The following is a 14,958-nucleotide window of genomic DNA, read 5'->3' as shown; positions in this document are numbered from 1 at the left end:
ACACGCCACAGCCTGAGCATCGCTGCTGCTTCCCACTCCTTTCCCCCTTGGAAAAATGGAATTTCTGTATTGCTGGCACATGAAAGAAATAGGAGTTTTCTTGCTGCAAGCCATAGAAAGCAGGCTTCATTCAGTTCCTGAATAATTTAGAATACAAGCCTTTGATTAATTTCATGAGAAAAAGGAAACAAAGTTAGCTATAACTATAGGCCATTCAAAGTATGGATTGCCAGAAAAATGTGCAAAGCACTGTCATGAGAGGATTAATTACACAGATTAAATATTTTATAAGTTAAATAATGTGTATTTTTTTGAGACAAAATGGAATGTCATTTTTTCCCCCAAGACAGGGAAAGTAACTGCATTCACTTCCATTTAGCCCACAGAGCAACACAGACTCCACTGACAGAGGAGGATGGATCAGGGCTGTAATTCCCAGCTGGCACCAAAATCTATATTCTGAGCAGCATTTTATCTTCTCCCTGAGAGCCAGCTCTGAGCTTTCAAGTCTCTGTCACTTGTGAGATTCTTCTGGGGGGAGAAGAAAAGGGTCCTGGCAATTGTTATTCTCTCTATTATAGTCTTCCAAATCTGGAAGGAAAATGGACTGTGTAGAGTGATTTTAATTATTGTGTTATTGTCCTGGAGGATAATGGCAGAGCCTTTCAAATTGTCGTTCTTTCTCCTTTACAAAAAAGAAGACCTGAAGCCAATTTCTGCCTCTGAACTGTCCACAAGGCTGAATCCCTCTGCAGAAGGGTTTGGTCCATGGCACGCAGGGCACGTCCAGCCGCTCTCCCAGGGGAGGCACTGCCAGAGAAGTGGATGCAGGGGAGGTTTCCAGCCATCACACAGGTTTGGCCTACAATTCCATGATTCCATGACTCCATCCCAACAGGAGCATCAATCGTTGTGCTGGTTTTTATTGCTTGACTCAAGTCCAGAACATCTGACAGCTATTACATTTTCTTCCCATTGAAATAGTTTTATTTCCTAAAAGTTATAAATGAACAGACGCCTCCCCCCCATGAATATATAATCTGCTCCACTGGGAGCTGATGTGCATCTTAATAAAGGCATGGAGGAAATCACCCTTGTGAGACAAAAGAGGGACGGAGGCCAGTAATGAGCTGGAGCCAACGCTGTGCTCACTGCTGACACTCTCTGCTCTAATCTATAGCAATTAAATTGTCTGCTTTGCATTGAGCAAAGAGAGCTGCTGAGGAGTGATACAGCCAGAGATACTCCTGTGAGCCTTTCATCCTTAAGTGTTTTTTCTGAATTTTGAAAAATTATGCTGATGCTCTCTAAGTATTGAAACTGAAGGTGGGTCTCTGTTTCATGTGAGGGAGTAGTATAATGATTAATTTGTTTTCAATGTGATGCCTTGGAACCTCTGATGATGCAACTCAGAATGTGACTTGGGCTTCCATAAGGTTTAGATTGGATATTAGGGAAATTTTCTTCCCTGAAGGGGTGGTCAGGCTTTGGAACAGGCTGCCCAGGGAAGTGGTGGAGTCACCATCCCTGGAAGTGTTTGGGAGTGTGGATGTGGCACCTGGGGATGTGGGTATGGGGAATGCAGCACTGCTGGTTTAAAGGTTGGGCTCAGAGATCTTTTCCAGCCTTGATCATTCCATGATTCTGTTACTGGGCAGATTCAGGAAGCACAATTAGTGGGAAGTCTTCTCAGATAGAAATAACTCCCTGTTCTTATCTGCATTTTGAATCTGTGATTTTCCTGTCCTGCTGCTGCCTGTTCTGTCCCTGGGGGAGGTTCTTCCCACCCTGGGCTTTTGCACCTTGTGCCAGCTCCTCGTCGATCCCTGTAACCTCCTCCACCACTCTGCTGCATCCCAAATTCCACTGCAGTCCTCGTTTTATCTCCTGCAAAGCCTTTCCCTGGTGAGCCCTCTCCTCTCCCAGCGCAGCCACTCGGAGCACTCAGGCTGCTCCAGAACATCCTTTGGCAAAGGCACTGAAGGGATGTGTGGGAAGATGGAGCTGAGATGGAGCAGAAAATCCTCCAGCCCTCCTCTGTCTGGTGTTATTCATCCCTGGCATGAGCCAAGCCCTGCCTGATCCTGCCTCCTCCAGCTGCTCCCACTGGGAGCAGGACCCCAGACTGGGAGGCAGGGAAGGGTCACCCCCATACGTGTGCACGGTTCCTCCTGTGGTCATTTCTCATCCTTGTCCCATTTGTGCCACTCTTTCCTTGAGAAAAGCAAGTTTAGAGGCAGTTTGCCTTGGAAAATTACAATTACGTTATTGATTGGGTAAAAAGGAACTGTTTTATTAAAGCTTAGAATGCTGCATGTTTCTTTTCCTTACAAATATCCTATTACATGCTCAGAGACCACCCACACGCTTTACTGCTTTTACATTTGCCCAGCAATCTTTCTTGCCAGTTGACTTTTCATTTCCAAATCCCTTTCTGCATTAAACACAGACCCACACACTCCGACCCATTTTGCTTTGAAATAAATCATAAGTCCTTGCCAGAAATGACTCGGGGTGTTCTTCAGAATTTGTAAACAGCACTAAAGTCTTGTGGGAAATGTCACAAAGTGTTGCTCTGAATTTATTAAGTAGTTTCTCATCTTAAATGTCTATATTCCTGTACACAGCCTGACAATGTTTCTACCTGTAATGGCATTTGATGGGTGAGTGGATTTTGGGGCTCCTGGAAAATCCCACAGATCCAGAAAGGGGAAGGAGCTTTGAGGCTGTGCAGGCTGGTTTGATAGAAGGACAAAGATTCCATTTTGCAGCTTACTATTAACATATCACTTGATAAAAGAGAGGAAAAAATGCAATTTCTTTGACCGTGGTCAGGATTTGCTGAGTCTTGCCTACTCAGAGGATAGCCCTGGGTGAGAAATTAAAGCAGCCACAAGCAAATCCCAAAGGAAACCCCCAAACCCCTCCTGGTTCTCCATAAGGCAAGGGGAATAAAGCCACCTTGCCCTGCAAAAGGGCAGCTGGTGCCCAGGTGTAGCAGCTGGAAAAGCTGCCCCGCAGATGGTTCTGCTGCCCAGAAGCTCCAGCAGCCACTTTTTCCTCTTATTTCCCCTTCTCTGTCATTCCCCAGCTCTTCGTTTTCTGCCGAACTCTGTGCCTCACTCAGTGCTGGGGGCAGTGATCCCCATGACCCAGGCAGCCCCATAAACCACGTTAGTCAGAGGTGCTGAGGGTTTGTTAACCCCACAGGCAAAGGGGTGACCCAGCCCGCACCCCTGGGGTCACCCACAGGCTGGGATCAGCTCAGGGGGTCACCGTGCTGACCCACAGCTGCTGGGGTGAGCCACCTCCTGTGCATCTCAAGGCTGAGGCCAAAGGGGATGTAAATTTGGGAGATTTCTTCCTAATCCATGAAACCTCTCCTCTGGCTCTGCAGGGGAACAGTCCCTTATTTGAGACATTTTCCAATGTCATGAAATGAATTGGGGGTGGCAGAAGTCAGCGAGCCCCCCGTGAGGAGGTGGCTGGGTAGATTTTAGCACTTTTCCCCCAGTCTCTGGGCCTACAGTCTTGTTTTCCCAGGACATCAGCTGGGATCCAGCCACTGCTATAATTAGCAGCATAACCAGAGATGCAGAGGACTTTGTGGCCACACCAGGCAGTTTCCATCCAGCTCCCTACTCTAATTCGAGTGCTGCCTTGCACCAGCTGCTTAGAGGGTGTAAGAAATACCAAGCAGGCAATTCCAGCATCAAAAAGATGTATTGCCAGTTGAAGCATGTTGGACATAAAAGCAGAACAGCTTTTAATTAAATTTTTTTCCACCAGCCGTGGAGGGCCTAAACAAGGAACAGGAGTGTTTTACAGGAGTAAAAACTCTGAGTACTTCACTGTAGCAAGAGAAAAGAAGCTTTGAAATGAAGAGGAGATGCTGATGGAGAGCAGGCTGTGCCTGGGGAGTAGTGTGTGGGATGGTACGTGTTCCATGTGGCTTTTTGTCAGGATTTTCCTGAAGCATCTGTAGAAACCTTTCCCTGAGCCTTGTGGCCATCAGCTACAAATTTTCTTTCACTCAGTATCACTTAGGGATGGAGAAAGAGCCAGCAGATCAGCCCTACTCTCTGTCTTCATTTTCATTTGCCCTACATTTGTGCAAGTACCAAAGAGATGGCTCAGACCACGAGAGATCTTTGAACAGTTTTGTGCCGTGGCAGCTGCTTGGCTGTAGCTCGGAAGGAGACAGGGCTGGAAGGGACATCCCAGCGCCAGGTGATCCGTGGGCCGGGGCTCCCGAGCCCCACGGAGCATCCCGGTGTGCTGGAATTGCTGTGGTGGGGTCCTGCAGTGTGGAGACATTGCTGGGACAGCTTCAGGCGTGCCAAATGTCCGAGGGCTGGTGGAGCTCTGCTCCTGCTCTTGCTTTGCCGTGGGGCTGCTTTCCCTCTGCCCAGGGAGGGCTTTCCCTGGCTGTGACCTTGCCAGGACAGGCAGATGGGGCCAGACCCATTTTCCCCTCTTGCTCTTCACAAATGTGACCCTTTCTGACCGTGCTTGTTCTGAGCAGAGTTTAGGGGAAAATGTCTTGCGGGAGCTCGGCTGTTCCGGGGGCACCCTGCAGGTACAGCAAGTTCCTTCAAGAGCCCGTTAAGTGTAAATATATAATGTGACTGCTCGGAGTGATCCTCCAGAGAAAACCTGCACAAATGCGTATTGTACAGAGAGTGCGGATGATAAAGGAGGTGTTAAATATTGCCCTGAGGGCTTCCAAGCTGGCTGAGAGGAGTTTGCTGCGCGCACCGCGGGGCAGCGATGGGGAGGGCGCAGCAGCGGGAGCTGCGGGCGGGAGGGGACGGGAGCAGCGGAGCGCGCCGGGGTTAAACGCTGCCGCTGCCCGCGATGCAGCCGTGCTCCCACGGAGGTTATTGCTGCCACTGCATCACACAGCGCCCGAGGCTCTGAGATCAGTGAGGGCTCCGCGGAGCTGAGCCCCGGCGGGGCAGGATGGTCCCAGCCCGGGCTGGCCAAAGGGGATGCGGGATTGCAGCTCCTGGCTGGGGCTGGGCCAAGCCCAGCAGGAGCCGCGTTCCTCGGGCACGGTCCGGCCTCGGCTCAGGGGGCCCCGGGCAAGGCACACAAAGGAACAAAGGCACAAAGGAACAAAACCCCTCTGAATTTTGGGGTTTGGCTACTGAGCCCCGGTTTGAGGTCAGCTGCAGCTATGCCAGGGAGAAAAAGCAGGACCCAGCCTCATCCCTCTTCCCTGCCCTCACTCCTGAGGGATCCTCTGGCATCAGCCAGGCTGTACCTGCCTTGCAGGTGAAAAGCAAAACTGTCATACCTGAGGATTGTCGGAGGCACCGAATTCAGTGTTTGAGCAGGAAAGAAATCAAAGCAGAGGAGCCTCTCTGCTCTCTTGGACATAATGACAATGACTGTGCTGGCTCCTGTCACTGGTGATGGACTTCCCAGATGCAGGCAGCGTTTCTGGGCTGCTGTGGGTACATGAGACAGGTCGGAGTACATTAAATGAGCTCATCCTGGATGTGTGTGATTCCCAGCTGATCAATTACCTGCAGGGCAGGCAGCGAGGTCTGCATTACTTGTGAGCTCCTCCATGGCCCAAGCCCAAGATCCTGCAATAGATCAAATTCAAAGTCAAGCCAAGCACTTTCCTCCCAGCGCAGCGTGGGGGCTGTGCCAGCCCCAGGTGTCCCCTCCTTGCAACAATAATGGCAGTGGCAGTGCCGGGGGGAACAGGAGGAGATGGGTTTGCTGGAAGCAGGTCCCAGTCCTGATGGATGAGTCTGTTCACTTCCCAGAACTCCTCACCCCATACTGGCTTTGTTCATACAGAGGTTTTTTTCTCTGTTAGGGCATCAATTACTGCTGTAAGTCAGCATTCATCCAGCCCAAATTGTTCTACATTGAGCAGAATCTTTAAACAAATAGAAATGAGAAGGGTTTCGAGTTTCTGGGTCTGTGCAGAGAAATCCATTTCCTTCTGACACTGCCATCTGGGCAGCTCTCCTGCCTTCCTTGAGCCACCTGCCCAGGGAATTCTTGCACTCAAATTAATTGACATTCTGTCTCTTCGTTTTCTGTCTGCTCCCAAGATAAGCTTAATAATGCCAGAGCTGCCTGACACAGAGTTCATTCTCAAATCTTTTTGGTTTGTATCAATTTATCTCCTCTTGGCAAAGCCAGCCAGTGGTTCTGAGAGCCAGGGAAGAGCTGCCATCCTCGCTCGTGTCCCCTCGGGCCCTGGCTGCTGTGCTCCTGGGGTGCTGCCAGAGGAGCCAAAGCCCTGGAGGTGACTCCGAGGGCGCTGCCAGGGGCACAGCCCAGCTCTCCCAAAGGGCAGCAGCTCTGGGCCATCGCCCTCTGCGGGGCCTCTACTTTTGGGTGACAGTAAAGCAGCTTCCAAATATTCTCCAAAAATGTGAAAATGCCCACATTCCCCAGGTGTCCTTCTGACTGCTGCCTGCTGTTGCAAAGAGGTTTAATTGGAAAACTCCCCTTGCTCCCCTCCTGCACCCAGGGCCCAGTGATGATGTGTCTGGGGTCAAAGGCTGAATGCAGAAAGCAAAACAGGAGCTGCCTCCTGACAGCTGCTGTGGCTCTATGGGATACTGATATTAAACTCATATTAAATTCAAACTGGCTCAGCAGTGTGAGGCGTGCTTGCTGCAACCATAACTCCTGATATTTATGTTGTGGTAGTAAAGCAGAGGACACAGTCAGGAGCTCCGGGACTTCAAGAGCTGGATCCGTAAGGAAAATACTCTGCCTCATTATAAAGCCGTGGATGTTGAGTCCAGAATTCCATTTCACATGTCTGCTGTTGTTGCTGAATAATTTTATCCTTGGAAATCAGTTTTTCTCTTCCGCCTCACATTGGCTCCCAGTAGCATCATTTCAATGATAATTTATGTGTTGTCCTAACAATGAGCAGTAACTGGAAAAAACCACCAACCTGGGGATCTGTGTTGGGGGTGGCAGGGTTTGATAAAGTCCATTTTGGCCTCTGCCATTAACCTGGGGTGTGTGCCCTTGCTGGCAGCCACGTGTTACTGGTTTAGCACCCCTTTGCCCCGGGGCAGTTGCTGATAAAAACACGTTCTTGGAAAAGCCAGCGGAGATCCAGGGATCTCTGATCCAAAGGGGAGAGCAGAGCTTGTGCCCGAGTTGCTGCAGTGCCACATCCAGCTCCCAACAGCAAAGTGAGTTACAGGAGAGCCCTGCTCGAGCGTCTCTGGGAAGCTCTGGGATATGTATTTTAAGAAAATCAATTGCAAGGAGGAGAGAGAATGGCTGGTGGCTGCTTCATCCCTCTGCAGCTCCTAATGGTGCCTCGGCGGAGCGGCACTGCCGGAGTGATGGAAGGGGAGGCAGCTGCTGCATCCTGAACACAAACTCTGGAGCTCCCAGGCAGGAGATTTCTCATTCCCTAAGAAAGCCCATTTGTATTTGGGCACCGGCAGAGAATTACAGAGAGGAAAGTGTGGAGAGGGCCCGCGGCTGCGGTGGCAGAGACTGTTTGAACAAGCTCCTTGTGACAGTGATGATCAATCCCAGTTTTTAACTTCCCAATTTCCAAATACAGTGTTACCAAAGACTTTTGTTACAATTACAAGTTATTACTATATGTGATTTTAAAGGGGAAACTGAGGCACGTGGGTGGGAGTGACCCTGCAGTGATTCTTGTTCAGATGCAAAGTCCACTTGGGGACATGGCTTAAAGGTGGACTGGGACGTGTGGGGTTAGTGGCTGGACTCAATGATCTTTAAGGTCTTTTCCAACCTAAAACATTCCATAAATCATTCAATCACTGTGATGGGACAAGGAATGGCTTTAAACTGAAAGAAAAGATTAGGAGGGTTAATCTCCTTTTTCTTCTTTCTGAACTTGTTACATTTTTATAGTTGGACTTGCATTGGATCTATTTCTATTTTTCTCAGTCAGATCTCACTTTATGTCAGCATTTTCTACCCAAAGCAGAACGCGTGTGTTCTAGCCGGTGTTATCCCAGGCAGTTTGGCTGCAGCAGAGAGACACCAGCAGGATAAAAGGGGCTGCTCACAACAAAATCTAATGCAGGGAAAAGGAAGAAAAAATTTCAAAGCACCAAACCCCCTGTACTAATGAAACTTGTTTTTCTATTTGCTTCTCTTTTGTTTTACCAAGGGAAATTTATGAGATGTCAGAGCTTGTTAATGTTGTTGATGCTGGAGAAGCAACAAGCACCCTGGGCTGAAAGGCTCCAAAAAAATAAAAATAACCAAGCGAAGGAGGTGGTTGCCCAAGGCCAAACTCATTAGCTCCACTCACTCCTCTGCTGGGGCCGGGGATGCCGTGGAGGGGAGAGGAGGGGACACCGAGGCTCCGGCCCCAGCGTGTCCTGGGCAGGGGAAATGGCACAGCAGAGCCCAGGTGGGAAGGGGCACCTGGATTCAGAGTGGGGATGGAAAGGAAAACAAGAGGGAGAAAAAGCACATGCCAGGCTGAGAGTCTTGATGGGAGTTTTGTAAATAATTCAGGACACTCTCAACATGAAAAATAACGTTGTTATTTCTCCTTGTGTTTCAATAGGACAACTGCAGGAGCTGCTCTTTTGGGCTGATTTTTTCCCATCTAATCCAGGCTGGAGGATGCAGCCACCTCCTGCAGGCCTGTCCTGGAGGGGCAGGGAGGGGCTGAGGGGTCTGTGGCACCCCCAGACTGGCCAGTGGCTCTTCTAAACCATGGGACAGTGACACTCCTGTGCTCTAACAGGGATGTGACACCCCACTGCTCAAAGGACACGATGGTGACACCCTCAGAGCTCAGGACAGTGACTGTCCCTTTCCTCTGGGTGAGGGGGATGTTTAACACAGACTGTGCTCCTGTAACTCCCCCGCTCACGCCAGGAGGGGAAGGTTTTCCTCAGAGCTGATGAGAAGTATTGATCTAAGGATAATTAAAAGCCTCACATTAAAGAAGTCCAGCCTGCATAATTAAAAGCCTTGCACTAAGAAAGTCCATCCTGCAGCAATGAGAGTAAGCTGGGCTGCTTGGAGGAAAGCTGTGGAAGTAGCACCCGAGAGACACAAGATGTCAAATTACTCCTTGCCATTAAATTACCTGATTAATTTAACCACTGTTTTGTGTGTGGTTGAGCCCCATTTCTATGGATGCATTCATTATTCATCAAGACTGACCTGAATATTTTAAGCAAACAGTTTTTGTCCTGCATGTTCTTTGGTGCTGTTGGGTTCTCCAAGCTGCCGTGTGCAACCCCTGTCCCTGCAGAAACAGTGCAGGGGAAATGTCACCTCCAGGCTGGAGATGTCTGCAGGACTTGATCAGCTTCTGAGGGGTACAACGATTGTACCTGAATTGTGTGTAATTAATTGCACAGTGGGCTATTTATAGGCAAATGAAGAAACCAGACAAAGAGGGGCTTGCAAGAGAATCAATTTTCTTTTCAGTGCCTTTCACTTCTTCTGCTGGTGTGTTGTGACAGATTGTGTTAGACACAGCAACTGTAGGATGATGATCTGCAGAAGACAAATATTTTCATATATTCATTGTTCCATTATGGCCACAGCCCTTGAAAATGCAAAGTTAGGGGTTTGGGTTATAGGCTTCATTCCAATCACTTATTTTTAAATGAAACTTGAAATATTGCAGCCAGCAAGGTCTTTTGCATAAAGTATACAAAGTTTCTGTTCTATTTATTTAGCTGTGATTACTCAAAACATCATCATTCTTTAAGTGCATATATTTGTCTGTGTTTTGAGGGGGAAAAGGAATAAAGCTAATTGTTGCTGTGCTTCATTAAAGCATATTTCCAGCTCTGGTTATTTATCAACAAAGCTTCCCTGTGTATAAATTACTGTATCTCCATGCTGCAGGTTCCTGGTGAGCCATGTGAGAGCTGAATCAGCCCAGCCCTGGATGTGGCACCACTGGCAGGTCCCAGCCCTGGGAAGGATCTGGGAAGAGCTGCTCTACCTGTGGCAGGGAACGTGAGCCTCCTGCAGTCTTTGAGGGCAGGTAAGTGAATTTATGTAGTGATGGCTGCAGGAACCCCATGGGAGAAGTGCTGGGGTGGGGTTTTTTATACATTCTGAAGGCTTTTCTCACAGTGGTGCCATCGCCCTGCTGTGGAGACAGGCACATCTCACCAAGGTAAGGATTTGCCACCCCACAGCCTCTGCTATCCATGGATCCATTTCATATGGAAATAGTCCCCCAAACCCATCCTCTCCCTCCAGGGAGAGTGTTGACATTTAAATTCTTTGCACCTCTGTCTTTGAACAAAAATATTTTGTACATTTCTCTGGATAAAAGAGGCTCATGGGGTTATTTTGGGAACAGTTTTGCAAGCTGGTTTCAAATTCAGCAGTGCACTAAAGGGCTGTGAGCCATGACTTTGCCTCAAGCCTGAATTAAATACATTTCTAGTTCACAAATACAAGACAAGTGCATGTCCTGGTGTCACTCAGAGGTGACAATAAACACTTGCACAGCCCCTTGGAGCAAGGCCCCTGCACGGCTGTGTCAGTGGAGGGGGCAGTGTGTCCTCTCCTCCCCCAGGACAGCTGAGGAGATAGAGGCAGTACTCATGTCATTAACTCTGAAATTCTTCAGCAAATTATTTACTGTGATACTTTTAACGAGCTATCCATGAAAGTTTGATTCCTGCCCTCTGTTTTCACTGGAGCAGCTCTGTGTGTGCTGCAGAGCTGGGGCTGTTCCACATGGAATTGTCTGTGGGACCTGGAGACCCTTCAGGCACTGGGAGGGACTCTAAGGTCTCCCTTCTCCTCCCCTGACTGGTTCTTTTCCAAGCAGCTCCATTAAGGCACGTCCTTGCCCGTGGCCCAGGGAAGGAAAATCTCGGAGTGTCCGGGCTCAGGGTGGCTTTCCAAGCCTGTCCAGACCTCTCCCGAGCACAGCTGCTTGTGAGCACCAGGGCACCCAAGCAGGGGAGGCACTCGCATCCATCAGAGACAATTAAATCTCCCTCGCGCTGTGTTTGGGGCTATTTTGGGGAGCCTGGGGGAGTTCTGCGTCTCAAAGGCAGGTGCTGTCTGTGGCGGGGTGAGCGCCGCGGGCTCAGCTGTGCCGGGGAAGGCGCCAGGACTCAGGGATGTGCGGAGCAGGGAAGTTCATGCAGCTGGAAAAGACTGCAGAGTCGGATGTGAGATGCAAGCTGGTTTCTGAGAATTGTCCTGGGGGAGGGAAAAGCGCTGGAGAGCTGAGCTGTGCCCCGCGGCCGTGGTCCTGCTCCGAGCGGCGCTCGCAGCCCCCGGCACCGCTGCAGCCGGGCCAGATGTTCCCCGAGAGCCGCCCTGCTCCCCTCGCTGGCGGCTCGGTGACGGATCTTCCCTCGCCCTGTAACTTCCCTCCGGAGAGCTCTGCTCTCGGCTTTGCCGTTCCCTGGAGCCTCGTTGGTGCAAGTGGAGCTTTCACAAGGGGAAGCACAGCACAGGTAGTGGCATGGACAGCCAACAAGGGAGAGGAAACGCCACAGGCAGGACACTGAAGGGATGAGGATCTCAAGTTTTCCCAGAAATCTGTCTCTTGCACTGTCATTGAAGGGATTTTTGCCAGAAATGCTGCTCAGTTCTCTGCGAGCACGGCAAGGTGGTTTGAACAGTGGTTGTTTGGTTATTCCAAAGGCAGCCCACAACCGTGATGAACATCAGCTTGCCAGGGCTCCTCACTGTCCCTTGTGCCTCCATGAGTTCAGCAGCGCTTTTCCCTCCAAGGTTAGAAATGAAGGGTCAGGAAGGGATGCAGCTGGGGAGAGCCTGGAGCAGCACGGCCCGGTGATGCTGTCCCGACGGGCGCAGGCTGGGATGGCGGGGCTGCAGCGAGCTGCACCGGCTCGGCAGGAGGAATTCCGGGGGAATGGTGCTCTCCAGGGCTCGCCAAACCGGGAGCAGCGGCAGTGGGGACGGGGCTCGGGGCTGGGACACCCCAGCACGGTGAGGGGCGGCAGGGAGGTGCTCGGTGCAGCCCTGGTACCGCAGCGAGTGCTCCGCTCCCCGCTCCCTGCGCGGTGTTTGTCACGGTGATCGCGGGCTGCGGCTCCCGCAGGCGCTTGTCCTTGAAGGGCGCTCTGCGCTGAGCTGGGTCTGCTCGCAGGGACGTGACGGATGAGTCCGGGGGGAGCAGCCACAGGCAGCGCCAGGGCAGCGCCTCCTGCCTCCCGCTTCTCCTGGCTATCTCCATCCTGCATCTGACTCCTGTCTGTGGGAGTGTTTTGTTCTCTCGGGTCACCAAAGTCAGCAACACAAATCTGATTTTTCAGGCTTTCCGCTTTGTTTAGATACTCCTTGAGTAAATGCTTCCCATCAAGAGGCTCCCTCAAATCCATCACTGAGAGATTTATTATTAACAGTGCTTGGCTGGGGTGCAGCAGCCTGGCAGGGCCCTGTCACTCGTGGCAAAACCTTCCACTGGCCCAGGGACACCTCCCACTGTCCCAGGCTGCTCCAGCCCTGTCCAGCCTGGCCTTGGGCACTGCCAGGGCTGCTCTGGGCACCTGTGCCAGGGCCTCAGCACCCTCCCAAGGAGGAGATCCAACACTCATCCTCTTTAGTTCCCAAAACTTCTCCCAGCACAAATGTCAAGAGAACGTGCAAGCTTCTCCAGCGTCCTTGCTCCTACAGGAGCTGTACGTTCTGTACACCTTGCGTGGCCAGCCGACCATTGTAGCTTGACATCAAAATTAATTAAACCTTGTTTACCATTTGGAATTAGTGAGCTAATGAATATCATACCTCTGAGGCATCCATCTTGGTCAAATATATTGTGCCTCACAGCTGTTGTTTTCATCTAGATTAGGTTTGCTCCAGGTTTTATGAAGACATCTATGAAGTAATAAACCCTGCACTTATTTGACTCAAAAAAAAATTATAAAATTTTTATTAGCTTCCAAGGAATTAGGTTTTCTAGTTTTTGCCTGGCAATAAAAGTTGATTTGTTCTCTATCTGCCTGATCGAGTACTTGGGTGCTGGCTATTACTTAAATCTAACGACTTTTTAAAAGACATTAGGGTTGTCTCCTGTGAGCAAACACACTGGGTTTGTGGAATTACACACTGATTACTCTGTTATAAATGTGGTCACACCTTTGCTATTAAATTTTACCTGCATAAACAATTCCAATATGCAGAAATGTTCCATACAGTTATTTATACCCACTTTATTAAGGCTATTTTTTCAGCAATTGCAGTGCTTTTAAATCTGCCGTGGCTTATTTAGTAGCAAGTGACAGAAAATCCAGTGTGTCACAGGGAAGCAGCACTCTCAGCCTCTCTCTGTGGCCACCTGGATTTATTTGCTGCTGCAGGTGATGACAGAGAGCAAACAGACAGGAGCTAGCAGTCCATCCTCCCAGATATCTTTCAGGCTTCTCCCAGCGCACATTTTGCTGCCCAGCCTGAGCTCCTGGCCAGGAGGCAAGACAGCAAACTCCCTGCCACGAGGGAGTTTGTCTTGTTTCGTGATCTGCAGTGAGATCCTGACATCGAGTGCATCTCAGGACTCCGTGGGGATGTGTCTGAGCTCCTGGGACAGCCCTGGCAGGAGCAGCCCTGTTGCAGCAATTTCCAGCACCTGATAGGGCTCCAAAGGAGCTGGGGAGGGACTTCTTGTGAGGGCCTGGAGTGACAGGACAAGGGGCTTAAACTGAAAGAGAATACATTTGGATCAGATGTTGGGAAGAAATTCTTCCCTGTGAGAGTGCTGAGGGCCTCAGGGTGCCCAGAGAAATTGGGGCTGTCCCTGGATCCCTGGCAGTGCCCAAGGCCAGGTTGGACGGGGCTTGGAGCGACCTGGGACAGTGGGAGGGGTCCCTGCCCATGGCAGGGGTGGGATGAGCTTTAAGGTCCTTTCCAACAAAAACCATTCCAAGACTCTGTGATCCCAGGAGCAGGGGCAATGCCTTGGCACAGACAGGGCTGCGAGGACACTGCTCTGTCCCTGGGGAATGGGAGTCCAGCAGAGCCTGGGGAGCTGGGAGCCAGCCCTGGGGAGAGCCAAGGACGGGCACAGGGACAGGGACAGGGACAAACCTCACCACGCTGAGACACCGCCCTGCCAAGGCAGCCTCCTCCCAGGAGGGGAAGGTGGGAAGCCATTAGGTGGAAAATCACAAGCTCTAATCCTGACAAAGCACCTGGGTCAGAGTAATGTGGATTAAAGTGGGCTCCCCTTATTGACATATTGCCTGTCAGAGCAGGGATATTTATATCTGAAATGAGCACCCACTTCAAGCAGGTCCCGATGAGTAATGTGGCTGTCAGCCCTGCAGAGGGGCAGTGTCTTGTACAGAGATCAGCTCTTAAATAAGTGGTCCCTCAGCAGATAAAACCAGAGCGAGGGCCTGGTGGCAGCCTCCGTGTTGCTTAGCACTTGTTGCCACGCTACCGAGAGCCACCGGCCATCATCCCGCCGGGCTGCGGGGTCTGCACTGCAACGGGAAATGCCTGGATGGGAGCAAATGAGCCGGCTCAGTAAACAGAGGAAGCCGAAGTGAGAAGTGCACACAAAAATTCCCTTCTGGTGCTTCCCAGACCTGGCAGGGGCAGAAGGGGAGGAGAGAGGGGAGCGAGCTGTATCAGGGACGTGCTTAACCGTGGATGTGACCTTGCTACTGCTTGTCTTTGCCTTTGAGCTCCCCCATAAATCAGACACTTATCTCTGCTTATGGCTTATTTATGCTCCGTGTGCGCTGCAGCGCGGGGCCGGCCCCAGCGCTGGGCTCAGGCTGAGCACGGCCGGGAGGAGAGCGAGGGCAGAAAGTGATAAAGAAAGGCCCTGCCGGGGCTCCGCACAAATGTTACCCAGCCTCTGTCCAAAGAGCTCCCCTCCCTCCTTTTGTGCATCTCCAGCAGCCTTCCCACCCTGGCGGCAGGGACAGCTCCACTGCCCCAGCGTGCTCAGAGCCCCAGGCCTCCAGATGAGCCATTTATCCCAAAGCCTGCGGGAAAACTATGAGA

This window comes from Prinia subflava, chromosome 23 (assembly GCF_021018805.1).
Source record: "Prinia subflava isolate CZ2003 ecotype Zambia chromosome 23, Cam_Psub_1.2, whole genome shotgun sequence".
Classification (NCBI taxonomy): Eukaryota; Metazoa; Chordata; class Aves; order Passeriformes; family Cisticolidae; genus Prinia; species Prinia subflava.
Note: the sequence above shows the minus strand (reverse complement) of the source record.